We start from the raw sequence: 16,458 nt of genomic DNA on the forward strand, positions 1-16,458 counted from the left end.
TTCCCTACAAAAACTCACACACATACACAAGCTTTATAAAGGTCAAATGTAAATGTCTTTTATTTGTTTGTTTCTGCATGAAGTTGTCTCTGACTCTTGTACTGATTGCTAACAATATTTTAAACTTTTTGTTTAAAATTAAAATTTTCAACTCTTGTTTCAAAGAAATAACTTGAAATTCAGTTGCATTGATGCCTTGGTTCTCTTCTTTGTGTATGAAGATTTAAAATTCAAATTAGTGTGGACTTTTTATCCCTACCTTTCTGCAAACAGAAATATCGAACTTTTAAACTTTCAGGTGTCACAGCCATTTTTAGAATATTTGAGCACTTGCTGGTTATGTGGAATAAAAATGGTGTGGACATAGCATCTTGCCTCTTCTGATTTTCACAAAGAGGAAAGAGAACCACCATCAACCACAAACAGTTGATTCTGAGGAAGCAGAGGTAAAAAAAGTCTCCATCCTCCAGTGTTTTAACCAATTCTAATATTAACCATCCCCTTCTGTGGCACTCTGATACTTTGCTACTGAGTTTGATAATTCACTGTAATGGTTCCACTGAACTCAGAGGCAATATTCATACTCGATTTTGGCATTTCCTAGCGATGTAACAAATTTCAATTTCTTAGAATGTTTAGGTTACAGTTCTTTGATTGAAGCTTCTTCTCTAAACAGGACGAGCAGGAACACTTATCAGACCCTCAGCCTATTGACTCCATGACCTTTGGGCTTCTGTCATGTTTGGGCCATGATTATAAAGCTCAATTAGAGCTGCTGCTAAATATCCAGAGACAATCCACTCTGCCATGAAGCCTTCATCCAAAGGCACCCAGATCTAGCTCTGCAGGCCATCAAGTGCAGCTGCTCCAACAAATGCCTGGAGGCACCCCCTCTACCAGTAAACTTTCTGCACAAAGACACTCTGCTTTCTCACTCTGTGAACCAAGGAGACTGTTGCTCTCTTATGTGCTGGTCTCTTGGTTCTGTTGCCTTTGCTGCTGCTACGTTCGCCTCTTTTTGCTGCATCTTACCATCTCCAATGTCACACAGTCTATTCCCTGGGTCTAGGAAGTTCTCAAAGCATGGATCTATAATTAAAAGGATGTACTCCACTTCTAACTGTTTTCTCTTTATGAGATTTCCCCTTTCTATCTCTGGGAGAGGTTGCTTTATATCTAGACTGATGACAAAACTAACCAATAATCACAATGGATTCCATATATCTTATTTTTATGATCAATCTCACAAGGGTATTGTGCATCTTATTGACATTATTAAAGATCCTCTTGAACAAATAATCAGAGAAGCTGGATTCTATGAAGAAGAATATAGCATCAAGATTGGAGGAAGGCTTATTAGCAACCTGCAATATGCAGATGACACAACCATGCCTGCTGAAAGTCAAGAGGAATTGAAACACTTACTGATGAAAATTGAGGATTGCAGCCTTGGTTTGGATTACACTCAACGTAAAGAAGAGGAAAATCCACACAACTAGATCAGTAGGTAACATCATGATCAATGGAGAAAAGTTGTCAAGTATTTTGTCTTGCTTGGATTGACAAAGTTCATGGAAACATTAGTTAAGAAATCCAAAGATGGGTTGCATTAGGTAAATCTGCTGCACAAGACTTCTTCAGAGTACTGCAAATCAAATATGATGATTTGAGGACTAAGGTGTGTCTAACCCAAGGCATGCATGGTATTTTCAATTGCCTCACATGAATGAGAAAGTTGGACATTGAATAAGGAAGATTGGAGAAGAATTGAAGCATTTGAATTGTGGTGCTGGTGAAGAATATTGAAAGTACCGTGGACTGCTAAAAGGACAAACATATCTATCTTAGAAACGGTACAGCCAGAGTGCTTCTTAGAGACAAGGATGGGGAAACTGCATGTTCCAAACTTTGGACATGTTAGGAGAGACGAATCCCTGGAAAAGAACATAATGTTTTGTAGAGTGGCAAGCAAAAAAGAGGACGCCCTCAAGAGATGGGTTGACACTGTGGCTACAGCAATGCTCTCAAGCATAAGAAAAAGCTTGAGGAAGGTGTAGGACCAGGCAATGTTTCATTCTGTTTGACGCAGAGTTATTGTAAGTCAGAACTGACTGGAGGGCACTTAACAACAAACGACACAAACACCAAATCAGTCAGGGTTTTGTTCTATTTTACATAGGGTTGCTTATTAGTGAGAACCAACTTGAAGGCACCTAACAACAATCGCTTGGTGGGTATTATCATGGTTTGGATGCCCTTTGAGTGAAACAAAAGCAAAGATTTCCCCAGAAGGGACTACTCCTTGTGCCCTAGTGCCCTGTCCCTTTATGGATCTCTGCAACAGTACACAGCATTCACCTCTCTGTTCACTTCCTGTTTCACCTATCTCAGCTTCTTTAGAAATGTGACATACCATATATACTCGTGTATAAGCTGAGTTTTTCAGCACATTTTTAATGCAGTTTTTGGAGAAAAATTAGGTCCTCAGTTGATATTTGGGTTAGCTTACACTCAAGTATATATGGTAAGTGGATAGATTATTACTTCTCATCAAGCTTTCCAAAACAGAAGAAATTTAAAACTTTTCACTGACTTAGAGCATTCTTTTGTTTATCCTGTCAGATTTACAGTCTTTATACAACAGCGGTAGAACTGTGGAGGCTCAGATGACGTGAATCAGCTGCTCCTGGTCAGAGGAATTTTGGTTCAAGGTCTCCACAATTGCATTTGGGCAGAGTATTGGTGGAGCTTTTTTCCACTAGGGAGGGGTACCCCCTCTTACAAACACACACTCAGGTACCCTAAAATCCTCAATTGCCCTGGGTAGAGTCAAGGATGTGCATTTTTTTCCTGCTAGCCAGGCATTGAATTGGCTCTGAATTAGTGCACCCAATGACTTTGCCCTGGAAAGTTGTCTCTGGTCACAGTGAATTTTTTTCATAAAAGCAGTTGTGCTTGAACCTCATTTTTTTGTGATGGCTGACTTAACAGAACACCGTGTGGCTGTGAAATTTTATTTCCTGTTGAGGAAAAATGCTATAGAAACTGTTGTGATGTTAAACACAGCTTACAAGGACAGCACTATGGGAAAACATCAGGTGCACCAATGGTTTTCTCATTTCAAAAAAGGTGAAATGTCAATTGATGACAAACATCATTCAATTTCCCGAATTTATAAATTGATAAAAATGTCAACTCATAGTGCATGTAGTTTGTTCTAAGAGGTCAGACTAGTAATCAAGTTTTCTATTTAGAGCAGTGGTTCCCAACTGGTGAGCTGTGACCCATATTTACGATGGTCTTAGGAACCAATACACTGCTCCGCTGTCTCCAGGCATGTCCGCCCACATGCAGATACGCCCACATACCTGTGTGATGACATCATTGTGCCAACCCCATCACATACAACCGTACAAATGCAGGTGAATATAAGGGTTGGTGCCATAATGTATTTATGCGGACCAGTCACACGTGTAGAGAGCAGCTACTGTGTAAAGAGCAGCTATTGTGTAAAAAGCAGCTGATGTGTTGAGAGCAGCTACTCCATTAAAAGCAGCTTCTGTGTTGAAAGCAGCAGTATTGTAGGTAAAATGACACTTCATGAATTATAATTACTTGGTAAATGTAAAATCATGTCCAATAAAATCATCAGCTACTACAAAATAAAATCTGTACCATGGGTACTTAGCTGTGGATGATGTGAATACTGCCCCTTGTGGTAGTAACAGGTATGTAAAATTAAACAACCAACACAATGGTAACTCATGAAATTTTAATGAACTGTGCTGATGGAACTATGCCATGTATCACCTTTTGTATTATTGAAGCTATTGTTATATGTTATTTTCATTAGCAAAACATCCCTTGACGATGAATCATGTAGAGAAGAACATTAAGAAAAAAAAATATAGTGAGGATTTTTTACAGTATGGTTTTACCTCAGTAATTAGAGCAGGAATTGAGAAATTGCAATGTATTATTTGTTGTGAAGTTCTATCAACCGAATCTATAAAGCCAAATGAGCTAAAATGCTAGTTTGATAGCAAGCTTCTGAGATTTGTTGGCAAGGATACCATCTATTTTAGAAGCAAAGCTGATGAACTCAAGAAAGCCAGACTTGACACTGGTGGCAAGTACCACAAACAAAGCATAGCAGCTGTTGAAGTTTCATATTTGGTGGCTCTCAGAATCACCAGAGCTATGAAACCTCACACCATTGTTGAAGATTGACTCTTGCCAGTGGTCAAAGACATTGTTCAAGCTATGATTGGAGACAAATTTGTTACAAAATCAAGTGTAATTTCCTTATCTAATGACACTGTCTGCAGAGGAATAGATGACATGTCTGTTGATATTCTTGATCAGGTAATCCAGGAAATTAAATCTGCTCCACTCCGAATATTTAGCATCCAGCTTGATGAATCCACAGATGTTGCAAACTGTTCACAGTTATTGCTTTACGTGAGGTATACTAATGATGGTGACTTTAAGGATGAGTTTCTTTTTTTGCAAACCTCTTGAAATAATAACTACTGCATGTGATGTATTTGACACAGTTGATTCATTTCTGAAAGAGCATAAGTTCTCTTGGGAAAAGGTTTGCAGTAGTTGCACATATGGTGTTCCAGCTATATTAGGGTGTCAATCTAGATTTCAACGTTTGGTACTGAATGAGTCACCAAAAGTCATTGGAATTCATTGTATGATTCATCAGTAAATATTGGCAATGAAGATGCTCCCACAGAGTTACAAGAAATAATGAAAAGTGTCATAAGTTCTGTCAATTTGTAAAGGTGAGCACTTTACACACTTGACTGATTTTGCAAGTACAATGAGTCGGATGCACTAAATAATGCTCTGTTATTTCACACTGAAGTGAGATGGTTGTCAAGAGGAAACGTTTTAAAACGTGTTCTTGAGCTTTCAGCAATAAAAGTGACATATTTGCCATCTTGAATGAGTTAAATTTATCACTGCAAGGACCAGATGCAACATGCCTCCATTTTTCTGCAAAGATCTGATCATTCCAAATGAAACTTCAGGTTTGCAAAAAAAAAAAAAAAATTGGATGAAAATTGACATGTTGCCTACCTTATTGAGGAACATGACAATTAACCAGACAAAAGAATTACGATTTATGTGAAAGAACACTTGCACATGCTTACAGATGAAATTTCATTGTACTTTCCAAATCTACCTGACACCGTATTTGCACTTGCCAGAAGCCCATTCACAGTCAAAGTTGAAGATGTTCCTGAGTCAGCTCAAAAGGAGTTCGTTGAACTTATTAACAGCCATGCTGTGAGAACTGATTTCTCTAAAATGCTAGTTACAAAATTCTGGGTCAAGTGTTGGCAGCTGACCTATTCTGTCTGAGACTGTGTTGTGCCTTTTCAGCTTGTTGGTTATCAAATCTCAATACAGAAGTAGACTTGTTGTGGAAGATGATCTTCGTTGTGCTCTTGCATAGATTGCCCAGAGAATTTCTGATCAGGTGAGAAAGAAGCTATCTCAACCTTTACACTGATGTTGGCTTTTTATGCATACTGACCCAAAATGTAGCAATGTACTTTACTGTTGTTATATTAAGACTGTTACCTATGCAACACCATGCTTCAAGACATAATTTCATTTATTTGTAATTAAAAATAAATATTTCACAATATATAACTGCATATTGTTTTTGTGATGAATCACTATGCTTTAATTTTGTTCAATTTGTAAAAGTGAAAGTACATCCTGCATGTCAGATATTTACATTATGATTCATAACAGTAGCAACATTACAGTTATGAAGTAGCAACGAAAATAATGTTATGGTTGGGAGTCACCACAGCATGAGGACCTGTATGGAAGGGTTGGCATTAGGAAGGTTGGGAACCACTGATTTAGAAGTTCTGAAGAGACAGCATAACAGTGTTCAACAAAAAAAGGCCTGATTTATGGCAGATGAGGAACTGGTTTTACCACCACAACAATCATTGGCACCTGCTCATGCAGCCATCTCACTGGGCCATTTTGGGGCAAACAACAGCATACTTCTCTTGCCCCATGCACCTTAAGCACTTGACCTTTCTCTGGAGATGTCTTTTTGTTTCTGTGAATGAAGATGGATATGAAAGGACAGAAATTTGATGATGTAAAAGAGGTGAAGGAAAAAAACAAGGGAGGTGCTGTCAGTCATCCAAAATGATGAGTTTGAAAAATATTTCCAAGAATGGAATCAATTCTATGAAACCATAGAACTAAAGTCCCAGCTTTGTTGCTGGCTGTTAGCCAGGAGACATTCGCTTGCAGAGAATGCATGCATTTCATGGCTCATGGCCTTTTTCCATCTTTAAAACCAGTAACGAGGTGGATATTTTCCCACATTTTGAATCTCTGAACTCTGCTTCTTCCTTCTCTCTCTGGTTGAGTCCGTTGCTTTCCTTATTTGCTTTTAAGAATTTGTGTGAGTATATGGATTTTTGTAATTGAGAGTACTTTGATAAGGTTGTTTGGTAAAAAATAAAATTAAATACAAAGCTTTGAAAAAGAATTTTGTTTGGGGGGATATATATACACCGTAGAATCCTGGTACACGATCACATCACTACTCAACATAATTGGATTTTGATGTAAAATGTCGAGAAATTTTTGCATTGGAGCTTGAACAAACTTTCAGAATCTGACCCCACACTTGTGATTTTTGTAAACAAAAGAAATTCATGTTCCCATCACTCAGTGTTAGTTGACGTTGTTAGAACATATATTTTTAAGATTTTGTGGCTGTGTTCCAAGCATTTTACTTTAATTTTCTTAGTTTTTGTGGCTTTGGGTACTGTTTTTAGATAAAAAAAACATGGGTCCTAAGAAAGAGTTTTTTCAAAAGAATCATGATAAGGATACTGGTTAACCATGTTATTGATATGGCTGATGATAACTGAGTAAACCCTTTTAGAAAACACTTGAGGAAACGCCAAGAGCAGACCACATTAGACAGAATTTTTCTTTTTAGAGAAAGCCAGCCAGGTCCTAGTGAAAAAATGCAAAGAAGGGGGAAAAAATCTCCTGAAAAGCAGCTTCTCATTGATTTCATGGAAGGGGATCCCCTTCCAAACAGTGACTCTCTATCCATCCCTCCTCTCCACATCCATGTTCACAGATCCAGTTCCTCATCAGTCTCAAGTTATGGGCCATACTGTAGTTGTTAAAAACTTTTTTTAATGTTGTATTTCTTATTTAAATTATACTATTTAACTCTAAACTTATATACTTCAAATTTTCTTTGTAATGTTTTGTATAAAAAGACGAGGTTAGGGGTAAAAACTTGGTGGTTGAGAATGGATTAATCTGTTTTTAGTTATTTCTTATGGGAAAATTGATTCCGAATTTGACTGCATTGAATTTCCATGCCCCTTGTAGAATGGATTAGCATTTAGGTCTGGGGTGTCTCTGTACTTCATCTAAGAAGGTATGTAAATAAGAAATAAGCACATAAAAAGATGTTTACCTTCCTTAGCCACAAGAAAGGTACAAGTTAAAACAACCATGCTGCAATACTATACATTTATTGAAATAGCTAAAAGCAAAATAAAGACCAAATTAACAAGGATGCAGAGCCACTGAAACTTTTATGCACTGCAGTAAGAATACCCCAGACGTTACATAAAGCGCAGGTTCTTTGGAAAGCAGTTTGGTAGTTTCATACAAAGTTAAATATCCACTTACTGTATGACATAGTGCTTTAACTTCTAGGAAGCTACATAAAAGAAATGAAAACTTTAGGTGCATTTAAAAGTAGTCAGTGAATACTATAAAATGTTCTTTATAATCATTCAAATTGAAAATTATTCAAATGTCCTTCTACTGGAATAAGGTGAACAAATTTCTATATGAGCTTCCTAGGCCCCAGGGGAGGGATTTACACAGGGAAGCAAAAGCATATTCTGCAACACTTAGTCAATACCCAACCACCCTCGGGGTCTTAGAAGATGACGCTTAAAGAAGAGAAATGAAAAAGCTCCATTGGAGCAAATTGTCAGTTTCCAGCAGAAGTATTCCTCGCATAGCTGGTCCTCTCTGTGTACCCCATTTTTATGCTGGACAGAAGAGAGTACTAAATTCTGCTCTGGGTATCACTCCAAGCAGTTCCTTGAATTTCATGTTTACGGTGTCTGGCTAACTTTAGAAAAGATGCTTGTGAAATCCTTTGTGGTAATAAAAATGAGTCAGTGTTTAGAAAATGACTGCATTACTAATGACAAGATAAAAAATGAGTTCATAAAGTTGTCTCATGAGAGACTGGAGATAAGGTGGGAAGTGTAGGCTATAAGCACCCCTTTTAAGGAATTTTTTTTTTACCATGTCAAGAGATTGTAGCCTGGGAACACAGATAATATGCCCACAGATGCTCCCATGAGAGGGAAGCAATCAGTTTTAAGCATCTCCCAACTCTAGGGGAAACTAAGATCAGATTTCCTTAGTGGAAGCCAAATGTACACTTTCTTGCCCCTTACCTCGACTGCCTTTCCACTGAGACCTGGAAAGCCAAAGTCATCCTAGTAAAGGCAGAGGGGGCCAGGAAGAGACACTAGGCAAGAAAGAGAGAGAAAATTAATCCTGTGGCCACTCGGTAACATACTAGCACCCTGAAGGAAACCAAGTTGGAAAAGAAAAGATTAGACTTCAGAGATAATTTTGTCACAATGAAAAATAAAACTGATTAACACCGGCAAGTCTTATAACACCACTGTTTGAAAAATATATGTTCAGGTTTGGAAGCTAACACATAACATTATTGAAGAAACAAAAGATAGCTAACTTGAGAGGAATGATTTATTAATAAGGACATTAATTAGGATTATTTTAAAATATCTGAAATGTTCTTTGAAAGAATAGTTAAGCCTGTCATGGGATACTCCAGAAAATGAAGCCAAGACTAATTCATAAACATTGTAGATTTAAACTTGGGTAAACTGTAAAGAAAATATTAACAATTAGAAATACCAAAAAGGTTAAATTGACTAAGTGGTAAAGGGACTTTGTTTTGTGTTCAAAAATGAGTGCAGAGATCTTTGTATGGCTATTCAATCTCTATAATTCTGAGCAGCCTTCTGAACATTTTCCATTCCCTGTAAGAAATGAATCTTCGTAGGTGCTAGGTTTAAACTTTAAGGGAAAGTATATGATGAATGGTCTAAGAAAGAAGAGAGACAAGAAATAAATCAAGGACTGGATACCATGTGAGTGAGATAGATCTTTAGTTCATTGTAAAACTACAGAGACATCCAAGAGATGATTGGAGTGTGATACAGTAATTATTCTTGAATCACTCCCCAATACCAGTAAAATCAACCATGTAGGAAGTCTTGTGAGGCTAATCCTTTGTTAGGTACAACTGCCTGGGTGGTGTCCAGGATAGAACAATGCTAATCTGGGAAATAATAGAATTCCCAAGAGTTGATCATTTGTTAAGACAGAAGAACAAAGCATGAGAAAACAATAATAAATTTAATGTTGAAATTGAAAGAGTCTGGGTGAAGTTGGATCTGGCTTTATTGAAACCTTAATGGTCAAGGTCATCTCTGCAGGCTGGAGAATTTAGAACATGCCAGGAGCTGGCACAGTGCAAGAGAGAGAAAATACAAACAGGCACAGCTACTTGCAAATGGGCTGAGGATTCTGTCAACCTTGTCTAACTGGATGAGCTGGATGAGTGAGAAAGAGACAAAATAGTCACCATTGACTTTGAAACTGGTTTACAGGCTAGATTTATAGTTACTGCATTATTAATAAGAACTATAAATAAAGGAAGGAAGCCCAATAAAAGGTATTTATATTTTTGATTCATATATTTTGCTGAGTACAAGAGATACAGATAATAAATAAACTTAATTATCTTGAAAATAACTCTACAATTTCCCTTATGAGCAAATATTAAAAACTGCATTGATTGTTGCTATGTCTTAGCTAATAGGCAATAATACAATATACGGAACTTTTGTATGTATCATGTCAGGATTCTGTAACTAATTCATTTTAAAAAGAAATATAGCAGTTAACAAAAGGAGCATGACCACTTGTATACTGTAATTTTACTTCTTAAAATGTCCTAACATCTATTATTGTACAAATTATCTTTCTTCTCAGTGTTTATTATATTAATGTGTTGTGTGATCGCTTATGTTGTTTGCCTTAAATCACAACATTAAAAACTACTTTTTTAATGTGAAATTTCAAGTAATGATACAGTAGAACAGTAGATGAAACTTTCTTAATGAGTATATAGGCATATCTTTGAACTTAACTTTGTTTTCAATGACCATATACCGGGTAAACAATATGATGGCTAGGATAGCTTAAAAGTAAATCAGAAAAGAAATGAGGACAAATAAAAAATATGTGGATCTATGAAGTTGAATGAAAGGTTCCTGGGGGGTTGTTATACTAGTTTCTCTCTTCTAGTGTATGTTTGGGTTTTTAAAAATCAAGTTAAAAATGAACGTAAAATACCTGGTAACGATAATGATGCAATCTCTTACTCACTCCTTAGTTCTTTGAAAACTGCAAACAAATTAAAATCTAACTTCAGTAAATATACCAAAATGCATAGTTCTGGCATTCACTACATGACACTACTACTTCCTTAGAGATACAGAGTTTTCTTGAGATTTTCTTTATAGCTCTCTGCAGTGGGGTGAATGAATCACCATGGTCCTACTAGCCATAATCCTTATAACTCCCACAAAATGACCCTTCTTCTGAAGGGCCTGAGTAAGAAAAGCCATCATTTCCAGCTGATATGTTTTCCAGAGTTTTTCAGCAATATTAATTGTGATTATTAAAAGTTGGGTCTCTAATGAGCATTTAAAATAAACCATCTCAAAATTGGAAAGCATCTTTTGACCCAGGGACAGAAATCCATGACACCGGAGAAGCAGTAAAGCCAGAATACTCAATGGAATGGTGAGCTCTTTAGTTCACACACTAAGTAAAGCTCGGTGTCTTTAGCTAAGAGGCTTGTTTGTGGAGTTGGGTGCATCCAGGCACTTCTTTGGGGAGCTAGGTTTACTGGCTCACAGAGCTAGAGTTGAGCATCTTCAGGCTGAGATTTATAGGTAGAGTGTTGTTTGGGCATTTATAAGCTAACCAATCAATAAACCCACTACCATGAGTCAATTACTTGGAGAGAGTAGAACTTCCCAAGGCTGTAATTTTATAAACCCAAAACCAAACTCACTGACATCGAGTCGATTCCAACTCACAGCAAACAATTAGGACAGAGTAAAACTGCTTCTGACTGTTTCTGACACTGTAGATCCTATGGGAGTAGAAATATTCATCTTTTACTGACTGAGTCATTGATGGACTGGAACTGTTGACCTTGTGGTTAGCAACCCAACTTGTACCAAACACACTATCACGGGCCCTGATCATAGGTAAAGGAGTTTTATAGCATTGCCTAAGCAGGGCAGAGACAAGGGGCCATATGTCTGAGACAGCAAGGACCAGTAAGAAGTCTGTCTGTGGACACAGCTGATAAGAGTCTGGCTTGACCAGAAGAACTGTATCTTTAGCATTCTTGATCCTATTAACTTCCCTCATACACCTTATAATTGTGAATATGTTCTGCAAGTTCTATGTGGTCATTGCAATGACAGAAGTTAAATGTGTTATGGAAGAAAGAGCTGATGCCAAAATTAGCAAGAAGGTTAGAGAGTGAGAGCATGTCTGACCTCAGCCTCTCAGGAATAAGCCTTGGATAGTTTATGCCGATGTTGGTGATTTTCCTTCCACCTGTGAAAATAGAGATTATCAGATGCTCTCTCCACTCTTCTTAAAAACACTACCACAATGTGCTACACAGAAAAATTACTTAGAATCATAGAATCTTCCCTTTTTTAGCTTACCAAATGTTATAAAGAGAAATTCCTTTCAATAACTAAAGATCATGAGATTCCCAGGAACCAAGAGCACATTAAGGTCACAGTATCTAATAAAACATAAGTTGTACACTTACCTGTCAGAGGAGGAACCATGATCACCAAGGCAGTTTCCCATGACAAGGCTCATCCATTGTACTCCAGATGTGCTGACCCCTGTGCTTTCCCAAATGTGGGAAACTTGACTGTATAATTTGTGGTAGTGGGGAAAGAAAGAAAAATAAAAAAACAAACATACATTGTCTCAACGTACTACCAGAGCATAAGTACAGATAATATGGTGGCAGCAAATCTATTTCAGAGGAGATCATTAAGTCAAGGACCTTTTTATGGAAAACTTCCTCTCTCGTTGCAGCACAAAGCCATCGTTCCGAAGTCAGATCCCTCTCCTATTCATGACACTAGACATCCCATGATAATCAACAAATACATTTGATGGATAAAATCATCAAGTGCCAATATGACCTTCAATTGGATGTAAGAGATATTTGACTCTATAGTCTCATCCATGAACCTTTATGATAAATTGTGGATGGCTTATTTCCAAATTTCAGTCTTCATCTGGCAAGAGATGAATACATAAGAATTTTTAGAAACTTTATTTAAAATTGGCTTCTGCATAGAAATCACCAATTTAACATTAGGGTCTGATATTGTGATTTGGTTTTTATATATTTCATATATTTGTGGGGGGAAATGCCAGCCCCCCACAACTAATCACAGGTTCAGTAAGCCCAATTTTATGGTTAAGATATATATAAAGATTATAGTAAAGTCATAAAGAGCATGAGAGAGAGAAGACAGACTGCAGGAACAACACAGGTTGGTACATACAAAGTTGTGTGGATCCAATGGCAGTGGATGCATCACACGGCCCTGTCAGCAACCAAAGTCAACCAGCAGGAAGGTGAAGGCAGAGAGAGTGAAGTGAAGGTTCCCAGAACCCTCCTTATTAGATGGCCACAGTCACAAGGAGGCACCATCAGGCTGTTTCTTGATTGAGAGGTTGAATACCACCCCTATATTATTAAATATCTTCAAGTTAGCATGAAATTATGTAATTACCACAGCATCTATGTATGCACATATATATAGAGAGACACACATATATGGTATATATATAACACACATGTATTTTGTCAATTTTATTATGGTATATATAATATATTTAAGTTGATATTATAATGTGATATATTGACATTTGGTATATATATATGATATATCAACAAATATATATATATATATATAAACAAACTCAATACTATCAATTCATAATGTCCTATAAACGGGGCGAGAATTGGCCATGTGAGTTTCTGGGATAGTAACTGTTTACAGGAGTAGAAAGTTCTGTCTTTCTCCCATGGAGTTCCTGGTAGTTTTGAACTGCTAACCATTATGCCACCAGGGTATGAATATGTGTGTGTGTGTTTGCTTGTGTGTGTGTGTACAGAGACTAAAAATTAGATTATACACTTCTGAAATATAGTGTTTGACTTTGTTTCTACTTAATAATATGAACATTTTTTCTTGCTAGTCCTAGATATCCCTTGACAAAATAGCTGTATCATATTCCATAGTACAGTGTTTCTAAAATGTATTTAACCCTTTCCTACTATCTGGCTGTGATAGTTAGGTCAACAAGGCTGCTCCTCTAAGAATATATGGGTGGAGCATAACCTCTCTCTCAAGTCATAGCCTGGTGATATTTCCTCCGGCATATCACATACTTTGCATATATGCATAGAAACTATGCAAAATTCATCTGTCTGTCTTCTTGCTGCTGTGAATTCTGTATCTGCAACATCCAGCTCCGGGTCTTTGGACTTGAGCCAAAGGCCAGGCTTACTGTCTGCCACTCCAGAGAACAAACAGTAGCTTTTAATGTTTGCCTTAAAGACTGATCAACTGATCTACCTCCAAATTGACCAGCTGTTCACCATGCGAGTCAGGAAAGCCCTCCAACTTTCATATCTGACACACAGGACTGCCACCAAACTAGACTTCGCTGCTTCTAAAGTTCTGTGAGCCTTCTTTTGGGTGATATAAATTTCTTTCTTTATGTGCGTATATAAGTGCTGCTGATTTAGCTTCTCTAGAGAAAACCTCATGTACTACCATTTAAGTAACCATTTGAATTTTTCTACTACAAGTACTTTTGCAATTTACATATTTAGCCTTATTCATATTGGTAATATTGATATAGAATATGTAGGCCATAAATCTAGAATAAGAATGGGGAAACGGTGTGCAATCCAAGGACATATGCATTTAAAGTGTCCTTGTCCAGTCTGATCCCTCAAAGGGCTGAACCCACTTTCCACGTTCATCAGAGATATCGGGTCACCAATTGTTTACATTGAAAATGTTTGTCTCTTTATCTGACACATTGTAAAGACTCAACAAGCCATATTTTATGATGAAAATTGATATCGTTTATCCCTAATACATCAAACTTGTAAATGCTTTAATTTCTGATCAACCACAATAACCTTGTATTAAACAACTTTTTACAACAACATGCACATTCTTATCGTGTGACCACTAAAAAACATGCCAAAAGTAGCACAATTATCCGGTGCTATCAGAACAAAAGTAGCCCTTATGCACTAGTGGTTATATGTTGGGCTTCTAATCTCAAGGTCAGCAGTTCAAAACTGCACATTGGTCTGAGAGAGAAAGACAAGATTTCCTACTCCCATAAAGAGTTAGCATGTTTGGCCCAGGGCGGGGGCGAGGACTAGTGTTTATGAATGAATTGAAAAGTTGCAACAACAACAACAAAAAGTTACAGACTTGGAAATGCAGAGAGGCAGTGCTACCTTGTTTTTCGCATCACTCTGAGTTAGCATCAACTCTATGGTATCGACTGTATTAAGTTTTTCCTGATAGGAACAGAGGAGAAAGTCAAATACAACTAGAAGTTAACAATTGATCAGAAGAGAAAGACAGCATGCTAGGTGAGTGAAAAAGACTAAGACCCCGAGCAAGATGATTTGGCACACCAGCTGCAACAGTGCGTTCAATTACACACGTGAGGTGTCAGTGTCCGTTTCTGCTGGACAGAAATAGGGCGGCCGTGACTCAGTGGTACTGACAACAACTCCAGATTGAGGAGAGCAGCAGAGCACATGGAAGTCTCCTTTCACGTGTTCTTCGAAGCTCGAGACTCAGAGGAGGAAATATACCAAATTAACTACAAAGTACGAAAGTACAAAATGAGTGTCATCTGGTGAGGAAAATGGTGAAGGCGCGTGAGTATGAGGAACTAACTGCTGCCATGACAATGAAATACAGGTAAGACCCCATAGGTGTCTCACCCCCAGAACAAAAGAACTAATACATGCACAGAAGTCCTCAGTAACTGCCTCTTTAGAGCTGTGCCCTCTTGAGCTGTTTGCTGAAAATTGTTAGCCCAGATCTGTGAATCACTGGAACTGCTTAAAAAAAAAAAAAAAAGCTAAAATAACCTCTAAGAAGCAGATGGTTATGAAGGCTTCTGTCCAGATGCCAAAACCCCATATGTTTGCCAATCTGTGTTTCCAGCATGCAACATTATACTTAAAATTTTATTTTTCCTTTTCCTGCCATGCTTACTCTACCAGAATTAACAACGTTCTGATACTTTTCTGGAAAACAAGAAAAAGTATAGCTTCCTTGCCTTGCTTTTATAAATAGAAAGATAAAAAGCAAGTGTCTGACATGAAACTCCCAAACCTTTCACCTAAGGCATAATTTGACTATTTGCATCTCATGCAAATGATCTTCATAAAATCGTTTGCAATTGTTTTGTTTTGTTTTAATTTCAAGAGTATTATTGTTTCCTATGGGCTTTCAGAGCTCTCAATACTAAGGGGACCATGCTCTAATACCTTTCGAGATCTACCAGCAAATTAAATCATAATAGTTTCTGGAAGGTTACAAGTCATAGATTTCCCCACCCTGTAGAACGCCCCCCAACCCAACACACATGCACACACACACACACACACCCTCCAGGGCCAAGAGAAAGGTGTCTCTGAGGAGCTCTGTATTTAAAGACTTATCTTCTTTACTAGCTCTTTCAAATTTTTACTGTGTTTGACTATTATCCAAAGATTGGTGGTTTTAAGATATTCAGAGTGCCTCAAAAGAAAGGCTTGCTGGTCTACTTCCAAAAGGTCCTAACATTTAAAACCCTATGATAGGAACTGGAAACACAGGGAATCCAGGACAGATGACCCTTTCAGGACCTGTGGTGAGAGTGGTGATACCAGGAGGGTGGAGGCAAGGTGGGATAGAAAGGGAGAACCTATTCCAAAGATCTACATATAACCTCCTCCTGGGGGATGGGCAACAGAAAAGCGGGTGAAGGGAGATGTCAGACAATGTAAGATATGACAAAAAATAATAATTTATAAATTATCAAGGGTTCATGATGGAGGGGGGGGTTGGAGGGAGGGAGGGGGGAAAATTAGGAGTTGCTATTAAGGGCTCAAATAGAAAGCAAGTGTTTTGAGAATGATGAAGGCAACAAATGTGCTGGACACAATGGATG

The 16,458-nt window shown here is 37.6% G+C and overlaps 1 pseudogene; it reads left to right on the top strand.

The window, feature by feature from the left end:
* The first annotated feature begins 11,993 nt into the window (after nucleotides 1–11,993).
* Nucleotides 11,994–12,172, top strand: LOC142447369 (U1 spliceosomal RNA; annotated as a pseudogene).
* The last annotated feature ends 4,286 nt before the right edge of the window (nucleotides 12,173–16,458 follow it).

Source organism: Tenrec ecaudatus, chromosome 4 (assembly GCF_050624435.1).
Source record: "Tenrec ecaudatus isolate mTenEca1 chromosome 4, mTenEca1.hap1, whole genome shotgun sequence".
Taxonomy (NCBI): Eukaryota; Metazoa; Chordata; class Mammalia; order Afrosoricida; family Tenrecidae; genus Tenrec; species Tenrec ecaudatus.